The sequence below is a fragment of the Ruditapes philippinarum genome, unplaced genomic scaffold (genome assembly GCF_026571515.1).
Source record: "Ruditapes philippinarum isolate M1 unplaced genomic scaffold, ASM2657151v2 ctg2753_1_1_1_1, whole genome shotgun sequence".
In the NCBI taxonomy this organism is placed as follows: domain Eukaryota; kingdom Metazoa; phylum Mollusca; class Bivalvia; order Venerida; family Veneridae; genus Ruditapes; species Ruditapes philippinarum.
This window is the reverse complement of record NW_026852516.1, coordinates 120,109-138,767: the sequence shown is the minus strand read 5'-3', so window position 1 is coordinate 138,767 and position 18,659 is coordinate 120,109. Positions and strand designations below refer to the sequence as shown.

Sequence of the window (18,659 nt, the reverse complement as noted above, 5' to 3'; positions counted from 1 at the left end):
CTATTGATTTTAATAAACATCGGTTTGTTGGTAACAGTTTTCTGAATACCAATACAAAAGTGATTTTCTTTTAAGAAAAATAACAAAGACATAATTTTGCTACGGTACAAGTTTTGATGACTATTAAAATGTCACATCGATTACGCAAATGAAAACGTATTGATTTCAAGACGATCTATATGAACTTAATATCTAATGACTTATTCATGAGACAAAATGCTTCAGAGTATGCAATCCACCACGAATACAACAATCTATCCTATTTCCCCGTCCAAGATTTGTAGAAAGATACTGACATAAACTCATTAATTTCCTGCATTGATCCTGGATCAAATATTTTATCCGTTCCGTTACGTGCATAAGACAAAATAATTATTTTAACCTTTGGATTTACCTAGTTGAGATACTTTGTCTTCAGCATGATCATGTTCCGATTCAAGATAAAAAGAAATTAATAATTGCAGCAAAGATTAAAAAGAATCTGTAAGTTGCCACTAGCGTTGCTTTAAAGAATTTGTTAACGCAATTGTGAACGTTGCATGTGTCAGGAATGTGGTTCACTAGATTAAGAATGCTTTAGATAACCTTTAAAACGACAGATATATACATTTTTTACATGCAAAGTGCATTTTGTTAAGAATAAAGTTTATTTAAAGTTCATTATTTCACAGCTCCTCACCAAGATCTTAAATTACAATGAGTCTTTGCCTTAACATAATCATAAACAGATATTGGACAATTAAAATGTTATGCAAAATGAAGGTCTCAGTCTAATCAAGTCTTATATTCTATAGTATTGAAGCTCGGTTATGGATTCGAAAATTCTTTCTACAACTTTTAACGTCAACATAATCCGAGCCAAAAGTGGTCCTATGTATATTAATATTAACTTCTTTTTACTATTGACGCGTATTACATCTCTTATCCCCCAAGTAATAAGGTCATGAAGAATACACACAAAACAATTCAGATGCAATTAATACAATTAGAATATCATCAAAACTACTTTGGGGAATACTTAAAACAGGTGTCATTGTTGTATATGTTAAAGAACTGCTTTCCAGATCAGCGTGCACCTGAACATTATTTTTGTTTTGAAGAATGCAAATATGTTTTAATCGATTTTGATCCCCCGGTACATCCGACACCGCCACGTTTGGCACTGGTGGGATTGTGTGGACATAAATTTCACATGACTCGTGGGTTTAAAGTTCAGAACGCAATTACAAATTTCTATTTCAGTCTAAGTAAGAAAATAATTAACAGTAAAAGAAAATAATGAGTTAATAACAAATAAAAAGGGTTTAAAAGTCATGTTTGTTGCATTAATTCCGAAGTAGTAACGATTGCTACAGTTATACTCATAACAAAGTGTAAGTGTCAATCTAGTTTACTATTAGGAAGAACTTTTAATAGCCGACATGACAATGATCAAAACAGCCACAGTTACTCCCTATACACAAGACAGTTATTATAACATTATTTGGTTCATGTCATCTTTTAAGATCATCACAATTGGTGTTTCCATTTGACTTGCTTGTACTCTTGGAATTGTTTCCGTCCAAACTTCAAACTTTGAATGCATGTAAGAAAATATATCAAAATAAGGCATGCTAGTATGGTCAATGAAAAATTTAAAATGCATCAAAGGCATGTTTGCTGCTCATTACTATTTAAATGAAAGAAAACATATTTTTGCCCAGGATGGTTTAGACATTCTTACACAGTTAAATTAATTCTCGTATTCTATGACATTAACATAGACTTTTGAAAGTCACTTAAATTGTAATTCATGTTATCTCAAAGATGGAAAGATGAAACCACAATTTTGATTTAGAAAATATTCGTCTGTTCGTTGCAAAACTGTTTTGTTTTGTTTGTTTGTTTTGTTTATCCGCTATTTGTTACCATCGTGTGTGTTCTTGTTGCCTTTTCCATTAAGAATAATGTCTTTTATCTTAATTAATCTTACGGGTTAGTAACTTTACTGTACAATATCTTTTTACCTCCGGGCATAACAATGAAGAAATCATCTCCTCACGGAAATATATCATTTCAAATCACTTGTCCCCTCAGTGATTGGCAAGACTTTGGTTTATTTTTGAACATCTAAGATGGTTTATCAAATCAGATATCACGAACGGAATATTTGTTCATGAAGATACTTGTTTAATGAGCCCTGCTATCATTGATGATTCTAGAGGATGTTATCTTTTTCACATTAGTAATTAGTAATTAAGTGGGATAAAAGCAAACACATCCTGAAATTAAGGACAGCTTGTCGAAATAAACTTTCTTCAGGAGAAAACAGACAATTTGATTTAGATTTGCTTGGGCAACTGGTACTTCGCTGCGCGTTTAAACTGGTGATGTGTGTGGTTTTAAAAAATACCGACTACTCACATGTAAAAATCAAATCACTAAAGGAACCACAAGATGTCAGTTTTTGAAATTCATACATTATTTAATGGCCAAAAGAGAACCAAACAAATAAAAACAAACAAACAACAAAAAGCAAAAAATATTGAAATATTAACAAAGAAAATAAACAACTAAAACTTAAATGGTAATATTAAAGCATCGTGTTAAAATGATCTTGAAAAATGTTTTTCTCTTTGTTTCAATCTACATACGATGAATTATATCACTTGAATTAAAACTATTGCGTTAGGTCAGTTGCTTGTTCTGATGGAGCTAATTAAACTTCAGCAGATCACATCATCAATAATAAAGTTGCAAAATTATAAAATCATCACACGTTTAAACATAACATTTGAATTAAATGCCTATCGCATACTATTCGCGATAAATATTAATATATGCATTGTATATCATTGTATGTATAGAATATCCCAATGCTTTGCTTTATCATTTCTTTTTTTCTGTTGCATATCACGTGATTTATATACATGTATATACATCATTCAGTTTGTTTGTAATAACAATGTAGCAACATGTGTACAAGTAAGTTTTGAAATGCCGGAAGGTTACGCGTGTAGCTGATTTGGATTTTGTTGAAAGAATAACGCTTTAGGTTGTCAAATTTTTAAGAGGAGTTAGCAAAATTACAGAACTGATGAATGGAAACAAAATGAAATTAGCTTTTTAGTTTAAGTAATATTTAAAATGTAGCCAAGATTATTTTACTATAGTAAGGAACTGTTTCATTTATGCTATCGTTTGTTTTAAAATCGAAATAAAATGAAAATGCATATACTTAAACTAATTATTGTACTTTCAGCATAGTATAAATAAAATGAAATGAAAGTTGAACCAATCATGTTACAAGCATACTTATCAATACATGGTATTTTGAGGATTGTTCACTTGTTTAAAGGCTGTTGATAATTTCTATGGCTTTATATTGATAGTTATTTGTTACATAATATTAGCTATGTTATACTACTTTACGGCTCTTTTTTCGATATCATATAAACATGCATATAGATAATATGCAACTTTCTTGATCAGAAAAACTATGTCTAAAATAATGGGAAAAATATAATGACCGATAATCGTTGTTTTGATATTAACATAATTATAATAAGAGCGTAAGTCAATTATTTGTTATGATTTTAAGAATTTGAGGATTCAAAAAATTGAAAATGCCATTCATATTATTATAATAGCTTTATTCAAAGTGGAATATTTAAATATTTAATTAGAAATATGAGTTTAAAGTATATTTACCTTTCTTATGACATTCTTGTCTTAAAAGGACTTCGAGTTGTTGAATATAAGGGTTTTGTAATATAATAGCTTTATTTGATTTTTACACATATCACATGAAGCCTATTTAATTACCGATTATTGATCGACCTTCTATTTTGGTAAATAAATACTATAAACATTGCAAATCTTAAAAGCGAAGAATAGTAAAATTATCAAGGTTAAGTTTAAAATAATTATTTAAAAATGTTTGTTAGAAAAGGAAGGATTGAAAGGAATTTAGTGATTTGTTGTTAAATATATGATAACTTTTGGGTATGTATGCAATAACATCTTATAGCAAATTTTAACATAAATAATAAACATCACTCACATAATATTTTAGGTTTAATTTGCAATCCATTGTCATCAGTGATCTGGATATACTCGTTTACAGTTACCATAAATTGGTCAGCAGACAATTGAATTAAATGGAAAAAGAGGGTTGAAGAGTTCTACGTTAGTATAATAATGATTCTTTAAGAAGCAACTTCTTGAATATACATGATTATACCTTTTTATATCGAGATTTTTCTTATAAACATAATCCATTGTAAAACAGGAGACTGTACATACCTTGAATACATTGAATGTGAATGCGACAGTTTGACAAATACATTGTTCAGATTTGTAAACATTATTGGATATGTTACGTCAATTGCCTAGTTTACTGTATTGTATCAATACATAATACACTCTATTGAGGAACGGATACTATACCATTTAATGTATAAGTGGATTTATACTTTAAGGGTTGTCGATATTACATCAAAGTGCTCAGCACAAAAAGTGGTATTTTACTAGACTTGGGTTAAAGCGAAAAACATTTCGTTCTGGTATTGGAGAAAATATAAGAGAGATTTAGAGGATATATTTAAATCTACTAGAATAGTTAAACACGGGTGAGTAAAAATATTATCTTTCTTATAAAGTTTTCAACATTTCAAATAGCAAACGTTTACGTATATTATTCTTTATAATACTGCACGTTTGTTGCGTTGTTTTTTTTTATTGGATAATCTTAACTTTTATGTAATTTTTTGATACACATCTGCTGTCAATTTATGAAGAAATTTCAATTTTTGTCTCTAAAAAGGAAGTTTGCGGTATTATATACATTCGTTATAACAATTCTTTGCAGGTTATATGACCATATATAAACGGTTGTTGGAAATTTGATTTATCAGAACAAAACACGAAACCTTTGTTCAGCCAATGGTACCTTTAAAGAAATATCAAACTATTAACAAAACAAATCCTTTTGTACGATACCAATTTTAGACACTGATGTAAAATCAACTTAAATTACATGTAATTACATGTTAATTTCGATATCATTGTAGAAATATTTTTTCTGTTTAAGTTTCGAGACCAGATAACCGAATCTTAAATATATCTTATGAGTTAATTATAATTATTTCATTTTTAAACTAAAAACAATATGCAACGTGAAGATGTTCAATGTTCAAAAAACTTGTTTTTCTGACATAATCAACTGGCAATGACAAGTTTGGCAACTCTAAAGTAAAGAAATATATTCTGTAGGTTTAGTATTTCCGATAACATGAACACAAATCCTGCTAATAAAGACTAATTGGCAAACGTTGTCTTACACGATGATTAGGGAGATAACAACATGTACTTGAGATCAATTCATTGATTTAATATATTGTGTACAGTTTGCAATGTATAAATAGTTGAGCAGACTACTTATCGTTTTATCGTTTCCTATCGTTTTAATTGGCACATAGTAAATCTATAACACAAGTCCAAGTATATGTATATTATGTTTGTGCTATTTATTGAATAAACAACAATTTAGTGAATGTGTGGCCGAGTAGTTGACGCATCGGACTAGTGATCTAAGGATTGCTGGCTACATGGGTTCAAACTTCGTCAAGGGCAAGCCGTTGTTTCCATGAGCAAGAAACTTTACACTTATTGCTCAGTACTAGTTGGCTTCAGGAACGGATTCTAGTGAGTTTCAATAAGCTTATAGTTTCAAACACAATCGAACTAAAATAAATGTGTATAAATTAACTAAACAACAATTCCTGTTTGAAAACTATCTGGTTAAGATTTTTGTAATGTATTGAACAATTGTGTAATTAAAATTTGGCAGATTCCCATCAAATGGGGAATCTCATATGATTACTATGGAATAAAACTGGGAGAACAGGTAAAAACAAGGGAAGAAAAAACGTATCAATAGTTTACAGCTTTGATTCTGGAAGACAGTGATATATTGTTAACACCTACTGTTTCCATCTTAATGAAAATTTATGTGCGATAGATACCCTCTCAATTATAGTCGATGGCTTTGTTTCTAAAGCTATAACAAATTCTACGATAAACATGCTTTGCAACTTGCTAAATTTATATCATTTCGTTTCTTTATATATTGTGTTACTAGGCAAATATATAGGTATTACTTTGAATTCTCATTAAGCCAGTTTTAGTACCAAAATATTTTAATATTATAGTTAAGATCTATCAGCTTTTAATAGTATGCAATTATAAGCTTGGTCTTAGTCATTATCCGTCAATTAATTGAATTCATAGACGTCTCAACCTTGCATCGGAAATACTCTAGTAAATAGAATGAGACAGATAAAATCTATAGACTCGGTGCCCAGCTGGTACCTATGCGATGGTCCTATTTAGTTTGATTATATCTTTGACAGCATTCCTTGAACGTTGCACTTCCTTGTTCGTAATATTTGATGATTACTTTGATTTGATAAGTAATATTCTACATAAAAATATGAAATTGATTTACATAGACATGTTAATGATGTATTGCAAAACTGTTCAAGTCAAATTCACCAAAATTGATAAAACTAATTTTCAAGTTTGACAAAGTCATATGATATTTTAAGCTGGTAAAAATAGGGGTAAAAATGCTGATATATAAAACAATTTGTGGTAAGCTTACCAACAAGATTCAAAGATTTTAATAATGTATATTTGCTGACTTGAAAGTTTTTTAACAACAACTACACCAACAATAACAACAATAATAATAATGAAGGGTAGATCAAAACTTTAAAAAAAATTTGATATTGATTAATATTAATTCCCAAAGAAAGTTTAAAAAGTCGAAAACTAATGGTTGTTTAAAAATAGAATGATTTATGTTTTGTGGAGGTTTTATCTTGATACATAATGGTTGATACAATGGTGATAAGGTCAAATGAATGTAAACAAATTGAGGACATTTCTTATTTGATTTTAAGATATACTTTTTATACTAAAACCTTTTTTGAAGTGCCAGTTATTTAAGATTGTATTTGCATAAAAAGTAGAAGTTCGGTTCATTGTTAAATAAAATAAAGGTAACAGTAAATATGAAGGCACATTTAAGGGTATATTCATTATGCTTTTGCAGAAAACGCTTATTATGCATAGCTTAAATCAAATCTGTTGAAATAAAATGTAATCGAAATGAAAGGTACTTAATCGATTGAGCATTTTGTAAAGTGTTACTCCTAATTTAGCAAAAAAGAGAATGAAATTATAGTCCTTCTCATATTTGGTAGGCAGACGATATAATATGTTAATACTGTAGATAAACTTGATAACAAGTTTATGTGAAATCTAATACATGTACTTTATAAAAATGGAAAAATACTGAAGTTATTATCACTTTGTTCATCGAGTTATAGATAAAGGTAATCTATTTATTGAAGAAGAACTGTTTTGGATATATATCGTATAATATGCCTTGTCACGATTTTAAAAACGAATTAAACGATAAGATAAAACGTCCAGTTTTGCGACAGTTTGCTTATTGCATTTTGCACACACACACACACACACACACGCACACACACACACACACACACACACACACACACACACACATATATATATATATATACAATACCGAATACTTGAGTATTGTAACACATCTATCAATACATTAAACTCAAATGAATGAAGGGGTTTATATTGTCCGACACAGCGGCTTTATTATTTCAAAAGAAGTCGATATAGCTTTCGAGAAGTGCTTTTCTTTCGAACAATATCTTTTACTGAAACTGTATGATATGTCTTGTATGATTTTTTATTCATGACGGGATAAGTATGTAGAAAACATGTTGTTAAGTTGTGGCAAACGTCTACGAGATTGTCAAAGACAAGTAACAAGCAAAACAGAACATGAATAATTCAGAGTTTATACAACCTTGTGCAATCAATTTCATTTTATTTTTCATTCGGATATTACCATTGTGTTGTTTTCTAAGTAGGCACATTTATTTTAATATCACTTGAAGAAAAAAATGTTTAACCAATCAACCAATGATAATTGTTAGTAAAACATTATTTATCAGTTACTTTGTCTTTCCTTCATATTATAAAGACAAGATATTAAAATATACATAAATGTCAGATTTCAGAAGAAAATCTGATTTTTGTCATGTCTAAAACAGCTGGGCTTGAAAAGCGACTGATTTGCATTTTGATTCAGATGAATGTTTGTAATTCAAAAACAAATCATCGCAGTGTTACTTATAACATTTAATTTTTCAGTCAAACAGAATCATGGTAAATATCATGTTGCTTGAAGATTTTCAAAAGTCAAATTATGTAAGCATATTTTTATTATACATGCACTGCCTCATAAATATGTTCAATCAAAACTAAATACTATTAATAATAATCAAAATAATGCTTTTAACCTTTTTTCTTTGTATTTTGGGGTACATTCCAAATAAATAAACGTAATGCAAGTTCAACAAGACACTATGTTACCGTTAGTTATTAATTTTACATCTTTCATACATGTATAAAGAAATTAAAATTAACTTATATTTAATTACCTCTCTAACATTATAATTGCAAACAAGCATTGGTAATTTATTTGTTAACCAATCATTTGGGTAGGTTTTGAAACATTTCAGTTTACTAAACGTAACTTTAATTGAAGAATTTCAATAGAATGACTGTCTATAACAATAAAATGAAACGTAAAGACTGCAGCTAGGCAGACATACATAATAGATGTAAGGAAATCTTTATGATTTGATATGCATTTGATATATATATTAAGTACTTTAGTAAAACTATCATTTTCTTTGAAGATATTGGACACTCAAACGAATATGCTTGACTTTGAATTAGCCAATTGGATGTAAGTGGGATGATTATACAGTGGTATTTTGCTTTATCTTTAATTCTATGTGCAGGTTAAAATATTTTGAACTTGAGAAGAAAGCAACATATAGTAATAAAACAATTTAAAAATATTTTCGATTTCTTCTATGAAGCTTCAAAACTACATTTTGTAAAGAATAATGTTTTACTTAAATCCAGATGCATATATGCATAAACACGATAACGTGCAAAATACACGCGAGCACGCGCACAAACACAACAGAGTCATGTATTAACATATACATAAACGTATCTATTACATACATCTTTCTTTGCAAGCCATAGATTCGTTGTTTAAAACCAAGGCAAAAAATGATACAGAACAATTTTGAATGAAAACAAAACGTATTTAAAATTAATTTTAACGTATGTATGTTCATTTAATCGACATTATGTCTTCGAGTATCAAATCCCTTTTACAACTGACCTGTCGAATACGTCATTGAATAACAGATCCAAATGATTGAGATTCTTTGGTCAAGACAGATAATTTAAGAAAACTGTTGTATAGTTTCTTTCGTCAGTTTCCAGACACTATTATCTGTCAATCGCTCTCGATCATTTCACATTACAACGTTTAGAAAATAAAGTATGTAGTAGATATAATACCGTGAGTCGCAATTCAATTATTTGACTGCACATCTTCTCTATTTTACTTTTATGCCAGGATCATTTTTTTCTCCATTTTGGAAATATCAATGTACCTCTAGAGAGTTGTGCTGTTATAAAGGAGAGACACGCGATGTTCACAATATTGTAACAAATGGTTATTTGCAGGCTATCCTATGAGACATATTTCTTTCTTCCTTTTTAACTTTCTAAAAGCATAAGTTTCCTTTAAAAACAGTGTTCAAAAACAGAATAAATTTTTATTAAAAATAAGGAATTGAACTAACCTTCCTCTTCTATATGTGAATACAATTAAGGTTTTTATCGTTTAAAAGCATATATGTATGTCGGTTTTATCTATATTTGGAGTCGTTAAACAAAATTCATCTTTTTTGTTTAAAATGTAACGAAATGAAAAACCTAAAATATCTATAACTGACGTCATATATGACGTGTAAGCATTTTATTTTATGCTGTGCATATATAGAATAGTCCTATCTGTTTGATATGGGAAACATGTGAAGACTGTTTGAAACATGCATATGCATATTAATCACTTTCTTTGTTAACTTCACAATATTTTAACTTTAAATACATTTTCAGAATTTTTATGAAAATTAGCATGAATCTTGAGGCATGCTGCTGTAAACTAATAAACAAGTAATGTGATCACTATTTTTATAGTGATTTATTTCAAATTACTATTGCAATATTCGATGTATATCAAATTATTCAATATAATCATCTTATTGTATCTTATTTTTAACCATATATTATCTTATCTGCTGGCCAAAAAACAATAACTGAATTTTCAATATAAATCTTATTTGTCGATGCTTATTTTCCAAATAAATACATTTATGAACATTTTTTCCTGTCGCCAAGATCTTCTTTAGCTTAATTGATATTTTTTTCATATTTATTCATGAAATTGAATATGTTAATGATTTATCAATATTATGTCTATAGAGGTACGTAAACATAGATTAAATGCAAGGTTCATTCACCAGATACACGTTCAGTCTATAACAAATACGAAAGCTAAACTAACACTTGTACCTTTACTGCTAATTAAATGTTATTCTTTTTCGAAAATTTATTAATACTGAACCACGTAAGATTCATTAAGCACTAATATTTTTATAGACAATTTAATTTAATGTAATAATACGTATTAAGATTGTTGGAAATGCACACGTCAAGTTTTCCCGCTGAATTTGTCTATTGTTCATAAGTAATATACATGATAAGTCGGGTTTAAATTTCAAATTATGATAAAAATTTCACGCTTACTGTGTTCAAATTAAGTGTAAAAAGTGATACGCATATATACACTGTAGTTTTGTTTAATTTAGTATCATATATACTATAGAAAAGTATTTTTGTAAATGGACCTTTACTTGTGTGTACTCACGACATATCTGTGTCTCTATAAAACAAGTGACATTCTAAAGTAAAGCTTTTAGATTTGACAGTTACAGTTTTAAGTAAAGTGTCTTTTATTTGATCACCTTGAACGACAGGATATAGTTGGCATTTCCTAAAATGATATCAACAATCTTGGATTACGTTTAGTTCCATATGCGTTCAATGACAGAGTAAGCGTTTTCTTTTATTCACTTAATGTTAAGTGTTTTCTTTTTATTCGGGTACTTTAGTGAATTGTTTATTTCAATTTGCGTCATGAATATTTTGTCGGAATGTTTTTTTAAACCGCGTGGGTTATTTATTGATGTATCTTTCTCATGAATTATTAAGAATAATATGTCTCATTTACTTGGTTCAAATGTCATACATATATATATTTCTGTGTAAAATGGTATTCTATGTGCGCCTGAATTTGATATGTATTTAGTACGAGTATTAAGTAACTTTATCATATCATTTTGTATGCCTCAATGTTATACAATCATTAGTCAAACTAGTACAAGTTATATCAAAGGAATTAATATCATAACAGTATCAAGTATCTGGATATTCTAATGTAACGCTTTGAATATTACACGGCTTAGCATGTTTGGAGAAACAATATCTGAATATTATATATTTGACATGAAGAAACTTAATACAATAAAGTTTTCGATTTTCACTTCTCATGTTTTTATAAACATATTGATATGGGTCCGTCTGGCTTCTTATCCATTCGTCAATGGACTGTGTCTGTAAACTCTTAATCTTATAAATAGATAAAACCCATACAGAGAGAATGAGGCTTTTAAGGAATGGGTTTTTGAATGAATTATTGGATGAAAAGCACTGTCAAACGTTACAAATCTTCAAGTTTTTTGGTTTTTTCTGTTATTACGCCGAGTTTAACACAAGTCTTTGGTCATATATTGGTGGTCTATCCACCTGGATAGCTAACCAGAAATTACCAAGTAAACGGCTTCTAATCCCACATGGTTTCAGAATCAGCTGGGATAGACATATCAGCATTAGACTAAATGTCCGCGATCTATTGTCACGGAGAAAATACGCCTTGCCTGAGGATCGAACAACCGACCCCTAAATTACTAATGTAATGCTCTCCCTATTGTGCTAAGCGGGCGGACACATCTACGTATTAATCATACATTAACGTGTCATATATTTTCAAATTTTATATAAAATGTCGATTAAGATTAATTGGCAAACGTTGTCTTACAAGATGGTTAGAAAGATAACAAAATATACTTGATATCAATTTATCTATTGATCGATATTAACAGTGTACATATGCAAATGTGTAATCTTTTGAGTGGGTTATCTTGCTGATTGCGCTTTACAAGAATTTTAAAGTGAAATTATTAAATCTTTAACACGTTTTGAATAGGTGTACGTTGTATGTTATTTATTGGTTAACAGTTGTTCCTGTTTTAAAATACATGTTTGGTACATCTATAGATTTTTCTCATTATGCTTAAAAACCCGGATAAGTATTACTTTTTCAGAAAGGGAAAACTTGTATATTATGACGTTACGTAATGATTGTAGAGCATGTAAGCTGTTTTTTATTTGAAGAAAGTGAAATTGTGAAAAAAGTAAAATAAATGAAATAAATTGTTAGCTTGAGAAGGTTATGATATAATAAGATAAAAAGCAATAGTTAGTGTAATTTTAAACATACCTGGCCCGTCTAACAAGTGAAACAAGTATAGAAAAATACATTTATAATTAACGCTTAAGATTCGAGGAAACAGTAATTGTAAAACCATAATATTTTTATCTAAAACTATATTTTGTGCAATAGATGTCCTTTCAATTATCATTGACGGCTTTGTATATATCAAATTGGCACCTGGTCCCTTTTTACTTTGCAAATATATAGAAATAACTTTTAATATCTTTAATCGAATCATAATACCTCGTGTTTGCTATTGTAATATCATCAATATAATTGTAGTATTCTATCAGCGTTTAATGGTGTTACTTTTTAGTGCTTTAAGGGACTGCATTTCGTGAGCGTTGAACTCCCTTGTTGATATTCTCATTCATTTTCAGATGATATGTGATCAACTCAGTCACTTCTACTTCCTCTCAATACATTAAAATGTTCCTGAATGCTAAACATGGTCCAGGCATGTGTAATTTTTTCGAAGTACGACACTTAATTCATTGCCCAACAGTCAGTCTGTTTGCATGCATATTGCCTTTGTGGAATAAATCTGCTGAGTATGTGGATTTACCTAGCAACAATCATTCAAATTTAAGGACTTTTAATATCAAAACGTTTGTTTTGAGACTGGACAGGTACCATTAATATGGTCCAAGAATATTATAAATCCCATTCCTAAATCTGGTTCTAAAGATCCAAAAGATCCTATGTCTTAACGTGGTATAGCTTTAGCTCCTACTATGTACAAGATGTATAGTAACATTTTAAATGAACGTATTGTAAAGTGGACAGAAAGTAATGATTTAATTGTTGAAGAGCAAAACGGTTTCCGGAAAAAACGTAGTACTGTTGACCATATTTCAAGTCTTACAAATATAATTGAAACAAGAAAGAAAAACAAACAGTCGACATTCTGCGCATTTATTGATTTTAGAAAAGCATTCGATTTAGTCAACAGGTCAATTTTATGGCGTAAACTTAATGAATGCGGAATGTCAACCAAGATGCTCTCAGCAGTTAGGTCTCTTTATAAGGATATGTCAGCATGTGTTATAGTAAATGGCATGTGTACCGATTGGTTTAATGTAAACACTGGTGTAAGGCAAGGTTGCTCTCTGTCTACTATACTTTTCAATATTTTTATCAATGACTTAGCTATTATGTTGAAAAATATGAACAAAGGCATAGCTATTGATGGCGAAAATATTTGTATATTGTTATATGCCGATGACATTGTATTGATTGCTAAAAATGAAAATGATTTACAAGATTCATTATCAATGTTAAACAAATTGTGTGAAGGAAACGGAATGGGTATCAATGTTAGTAAAAGTAAAGTTGTACTCTTTAGACCAAATTCAATTCCTAAGTCATGTTTTGTTTTTAACTGTGGAAACTGTAAAATTGAATATGCTTCTAGATATATGTACCTTGTTTTAGCTTTAACCGAGCACCTAGATTATAACATAACAGCTAAAATAGTTGCTCAATGTGCTGAACGTGCCCTCGGGCTCCTCATTGCTAAGTACAAATCGTTTGGTGGACTACCTTATGATGTTTATACAAAGTTGTACTATTCTTGTGTGGTACCAGTCATCACGTATGCTTCAGCAGTATGGGGTACTAAATCTTTTTCTTGTGTCAATGCCGTTCATCACAGAGCAATGAGGTTCTTTCTTGGTACTGGTAAATACACACCTATTGTTGCAGTCCAAGGTGACATGGGTTGGAAACCAATTATTATTGACCAGTGGAAATCTGTATGTAACCATTGGCATAGATGTTTATTATATAATGATTGTAGGATTAATAAGAAAAATTTTAATTGGTCAGTTAATAAAGGTAATAATAGATGTAAAAATTGGCCATTCATTGTAAGAGATAAATTGTGTTCAATAGATTTAGATATGTATACTATGCTTCCTTTTGATAAAAATAAGATGTTGAATGATGTATATACTGCATTGATGAATAGTCATATTGTTCAATGGCAAACTGATTTGAATAGATATACAGGCGTAAATGGCACTAACCACAATAAGCTAAGGGCATACAGATTGTTTAAGAGTAGCTATGATACTGAGCTATATTGTAAACTGCAATTACCATATTGTCATAGGTCTGCGCTATCCAAATTCAGGTGTGGTGTTGCGCCGCTAAGAATTGAAACTGGGCGTTATACTAACATGCCAGTAGCTGAAAGAGTATGTCCATTTTGTGAAGAGTTTATTGAGACAGAAATGCATGTTTTATTACAGTGCCCACTATATAATCAAATACGTGATGTCATTTATGAAAAAGCTCAATCTGTAGACAATAGTTTTTATGATATGTCTGATAATGATAAATTTGTATTCATGTTCTCTCACCCAGACATGGTTAGAATCCTCGCAAAATCCTGCTGTGATATATTAAAAATTAGAAATAATATTTTATATAGTAAAAATTTTAAACTGTAATAATATTTAGTAATTGCAACAATTTTATTATATGACATACAATTTAAAATGTACAGATGAAATATTTCCAGTGTTTGACGTTTTAATGTTAGCTAGCATGTTATTTGGAGTCACTCAAAAGTACTATGTTACCATTTGGCTATCATTTATACAAACATGATTTTAATATTTTAGGCTGTCTAACACTGGTAATGTTTAATCTTAATATTGGTTTTACCATGTATGATAGTAATAATATTTAGTAATTGCAACAATTTTATTACATGACATACAATTTAAAATTGTACAGATGAAATATTTCCAGTGTTTGACGTTTTAATGTTAGCTAGCATGTTATTTAGTGTCACTCAAAAGTACTATGCTACCATTTGGCTATCATTTGTACAAACATGATTTTAATATTTTAAGCTGTCTAACACTGGTAATGTTTAATCTTAATATTGGTTTTACCATGTATGATATAGTGTTTTAGATGTTTAGTCTCTTATAATTCTTATAGAATGGCTATATACATGTATTTTATATCATATTGTATATAGATGAGACTGGAATAAATAAATAAATATAAATATAAAAAATACAAAATAATGAGTTTCAGGAACAATAAAACCTGGTCAGACTGCATAGATGTACAGGCTGGTCTGGCACCAGTGTTGGCATAGGTTATTCACTTTCGGTACACACCAGGTAAAGAGTAAAGAAAAGTTTAAATTAAATTTCATAATGTTGGTTTTGTCAAAATTGTGTATCTCGTTCATAATAACGATTTCTTTTTCGTGTTTACCTTATCGACAGACATTTTTCATCTAAAAAGTTGATGGTTAGTGATAACCCTTGTTTGATTTAAAATAATTCTATATAGATATATTTTAAATTGCTTTTTTTATTAAACGACCTTCACAACCATGTAAATGATATTGCAACACTATTCAAACCCAATTTACCATGAATGATACGACTACCTTTTCAAGTTTGACAAGGTCATTTGACATGTAAGCTAGTAAAATAAGCGTAAAAATGCTGATATAAAAATTGCTAATATATACAAATTTGTGGAAACTTCTGGATTGAATACGCGCTATGGAAAACAAAATAAAAAAAAATATTTTTTGTTTCAATGTATAACGTATATATGCAGTTTCTGAAGCACATGACAGATTACGTCTTTATTAACCAGATATTAAAATATATATCGACACTATTTCGCGATGATAATAATAATAATAATAATAATAATAATAATAATAATAAAATTGATAAAATAATAATAATTATAATAGAAATAATACAATTGATTATGATAATAATTATAAATGAAAAACAAATAATCAAATAAATAGATGTCATAACTTTGACATTTAGTTTAGTTTTTATAGTTTAACCACAACCAAAATAAAAGGAAGGACAAAAGAAAGTTACAAAAAAGTTTAAAGGTTGTTTTGATGTTACATGTATCATTACATGTAAACCTTAGTTTTATCTATCTTAACACAGCACTTTTTAAATTTTATTATAAATGATATGTAATTTGACACGACAGTCAATGATAAGGTTACATGAATGTAGACAGATTGACAGCAGTTTTGGTTATATTGAGATATGCTTTCTAAACTAAAACTTTTATTTGAAGTGTAAGTTTTTTTTATTATCTGCGTGAAAGGTGAAATTTCGGTTCATGATTTGTCAGTGTTATTCAATGTAATTAAGGTTACAATAAGTATAGGGACAGTAATAATAATAATTATAATAATAATAATAGATATTAATACAAATGATTATGATGATAATTATAAAAGAAAAAAAGGAACAAAAAATATCACTATTTTGATATTTTGTTTGATTTTTATAGTTTAACCCCAAAAGAGAAAAAAAACAAATATAAATGGTTGTATTTTATGTTACACTCCCTCGTAGTTTAACTTATGTTAACACAGCAGTATTCAAATTTTATTATAAATGATTTGTATTGTAATTTGACACGACAGTTAATGATAAGGTTAAAAAATGTAAACAAGTGTCGGCAGTTTTGTTTACATTGAGATATACTATACTTTTGTTTGAAGTGTAAGTTTTTTATATTATCTGCGTGAAAGGTGAAGTTTTGGTTCATGATTTGTCAGTGTTATTCAATACAATTAAGGTTACAATAAGTATAGATCGAACAGTGTTGAAGTTTTTATTAAATTGCATTTGCAATACACTATCTATTGACTTAAAATGTAATGACAGGTTTATAATCGACTGTTCATTTTTTTTGAAGTATAACATCTATTTAAAAGAATGAATTTATAGCTTATCATATTCAATAGATATGACATCAATACTCTAGATAACCTAGTGACATCTGATATTTTTATATAAGTGTAGATTTGGTGTATACGACAGTTATTTTTTTACAATTTTATTGGGATATTATTAAAGGTGTTCTTTTTATTGGAGAGGAATCGTTTATAGGATATTTCGTGTAAAATACCCGCTGTGCCTACGAGTAAACGATAATTTTGGGACATTTTGCTCATCGCATTTTTCACATATATCAACAATATTGAATACTTGCGTACATAATTATGATCCGCGTTTTCTGACTGCTATCAGTGCATTTAACTCAAATGAATGAAGGGTTTTATATCGTCCGATACAGTGGATTTATTCTTCTTTACGGAAGTCGATATAGCTTTTATCGCAGTGCTTTCCTTATGAACAATAGCTATTACTGTATGATATTTTATTCATGACGGAATAACTATGTAGAAAGCATGTTGTAAAGTTGTGTCAAACGTCTACGAGAATTGTCAAAGACAAGTTACAAGCAAAATAGGACTTTAATACGTGGTGTAGATTAAATTTCATTTAGAGAGAATATCGTGTTGTGAGATTAGTAAGTACATTTACTTTAAATACTCTTATACAAAAATCAGTAAATACAGTTAGAAGACAGTAAAACTAAAAAGCACAGGTTTTTCACAATGATTTACTGTGATGCTGGAAGTATTTCTTCGTGAAACATTTTCTTTCTTTTTTTATTAATTTTGCTTTTATTTCATGTTATTAACGCCAGATATTTATTACTTATATATCATTAAAAATAATTAACTAATGATAAAATCATTAAAAAATAGAAATAAACTGAAAGAATGGGCTTGACAATAGACAAATCTGCGTTTCATGTTACAATCATAACGAGTAGAATGTTATTTTTTTAAAATAGACAGATAGCACTGATATTGATAACGTTTTATTTTCTGATGAAAAGGAATCATGTCAAATATCTTGATGTTTAAAAAAATATTGCTGGATAAATACACTCAATGAAAAAGGAATAATTACAATACTGTTCAGATAAATGCTTATTCTATTACAGTTTTTCTTTGCCACTCTTTCAAATATACCAATTGAATAAATATATTTTCAATTCAACAAAAAAAATTTATGACCGTTTAAAATTGATTGTTCGTCTTTTAAGTACAAAATTCTAAATGGCCTTCTATTGAATTACCGTCTCTAACTCTAAAATGAAACGTAAACAAATAAATACAATCATGGGTGATTTATTTATTAACCAATAATTTGGTCGAGTAATCAATATTTAAAAAAGGAAGTATATATTGAGCAAAAATTAGAGTCGGGGTCTT

At 28.9% G+C, this 18,659-nt stretch overlaps 1 protein-coding gene across 2 annotated transcripts in view; it reads left to right on the top strand.

The window, feature by feature from the left end:
- Positions 1 to 4,186: 4,186 nt before the first annotated feature.
- The window catches only part of LOC132715475 (uncharacterized), a 49,643-nt gene continuing 35,170 nt past the window's right edge, over positions 4,187 to 18,659 (top strand). The window contains exon 1 of one of the 2 annotated variants that reach the window (XM_060698484.1): positions 4,187 to 4,610. The gene's annotated coding sequence lies outside the window, so the exon portion shown is untranslated. The remainder of the gene's footprint in view (positions 4,611 to 18,659) is intronic. The other variant, XM_060698492.1, reaches the window with a different exon arrangement.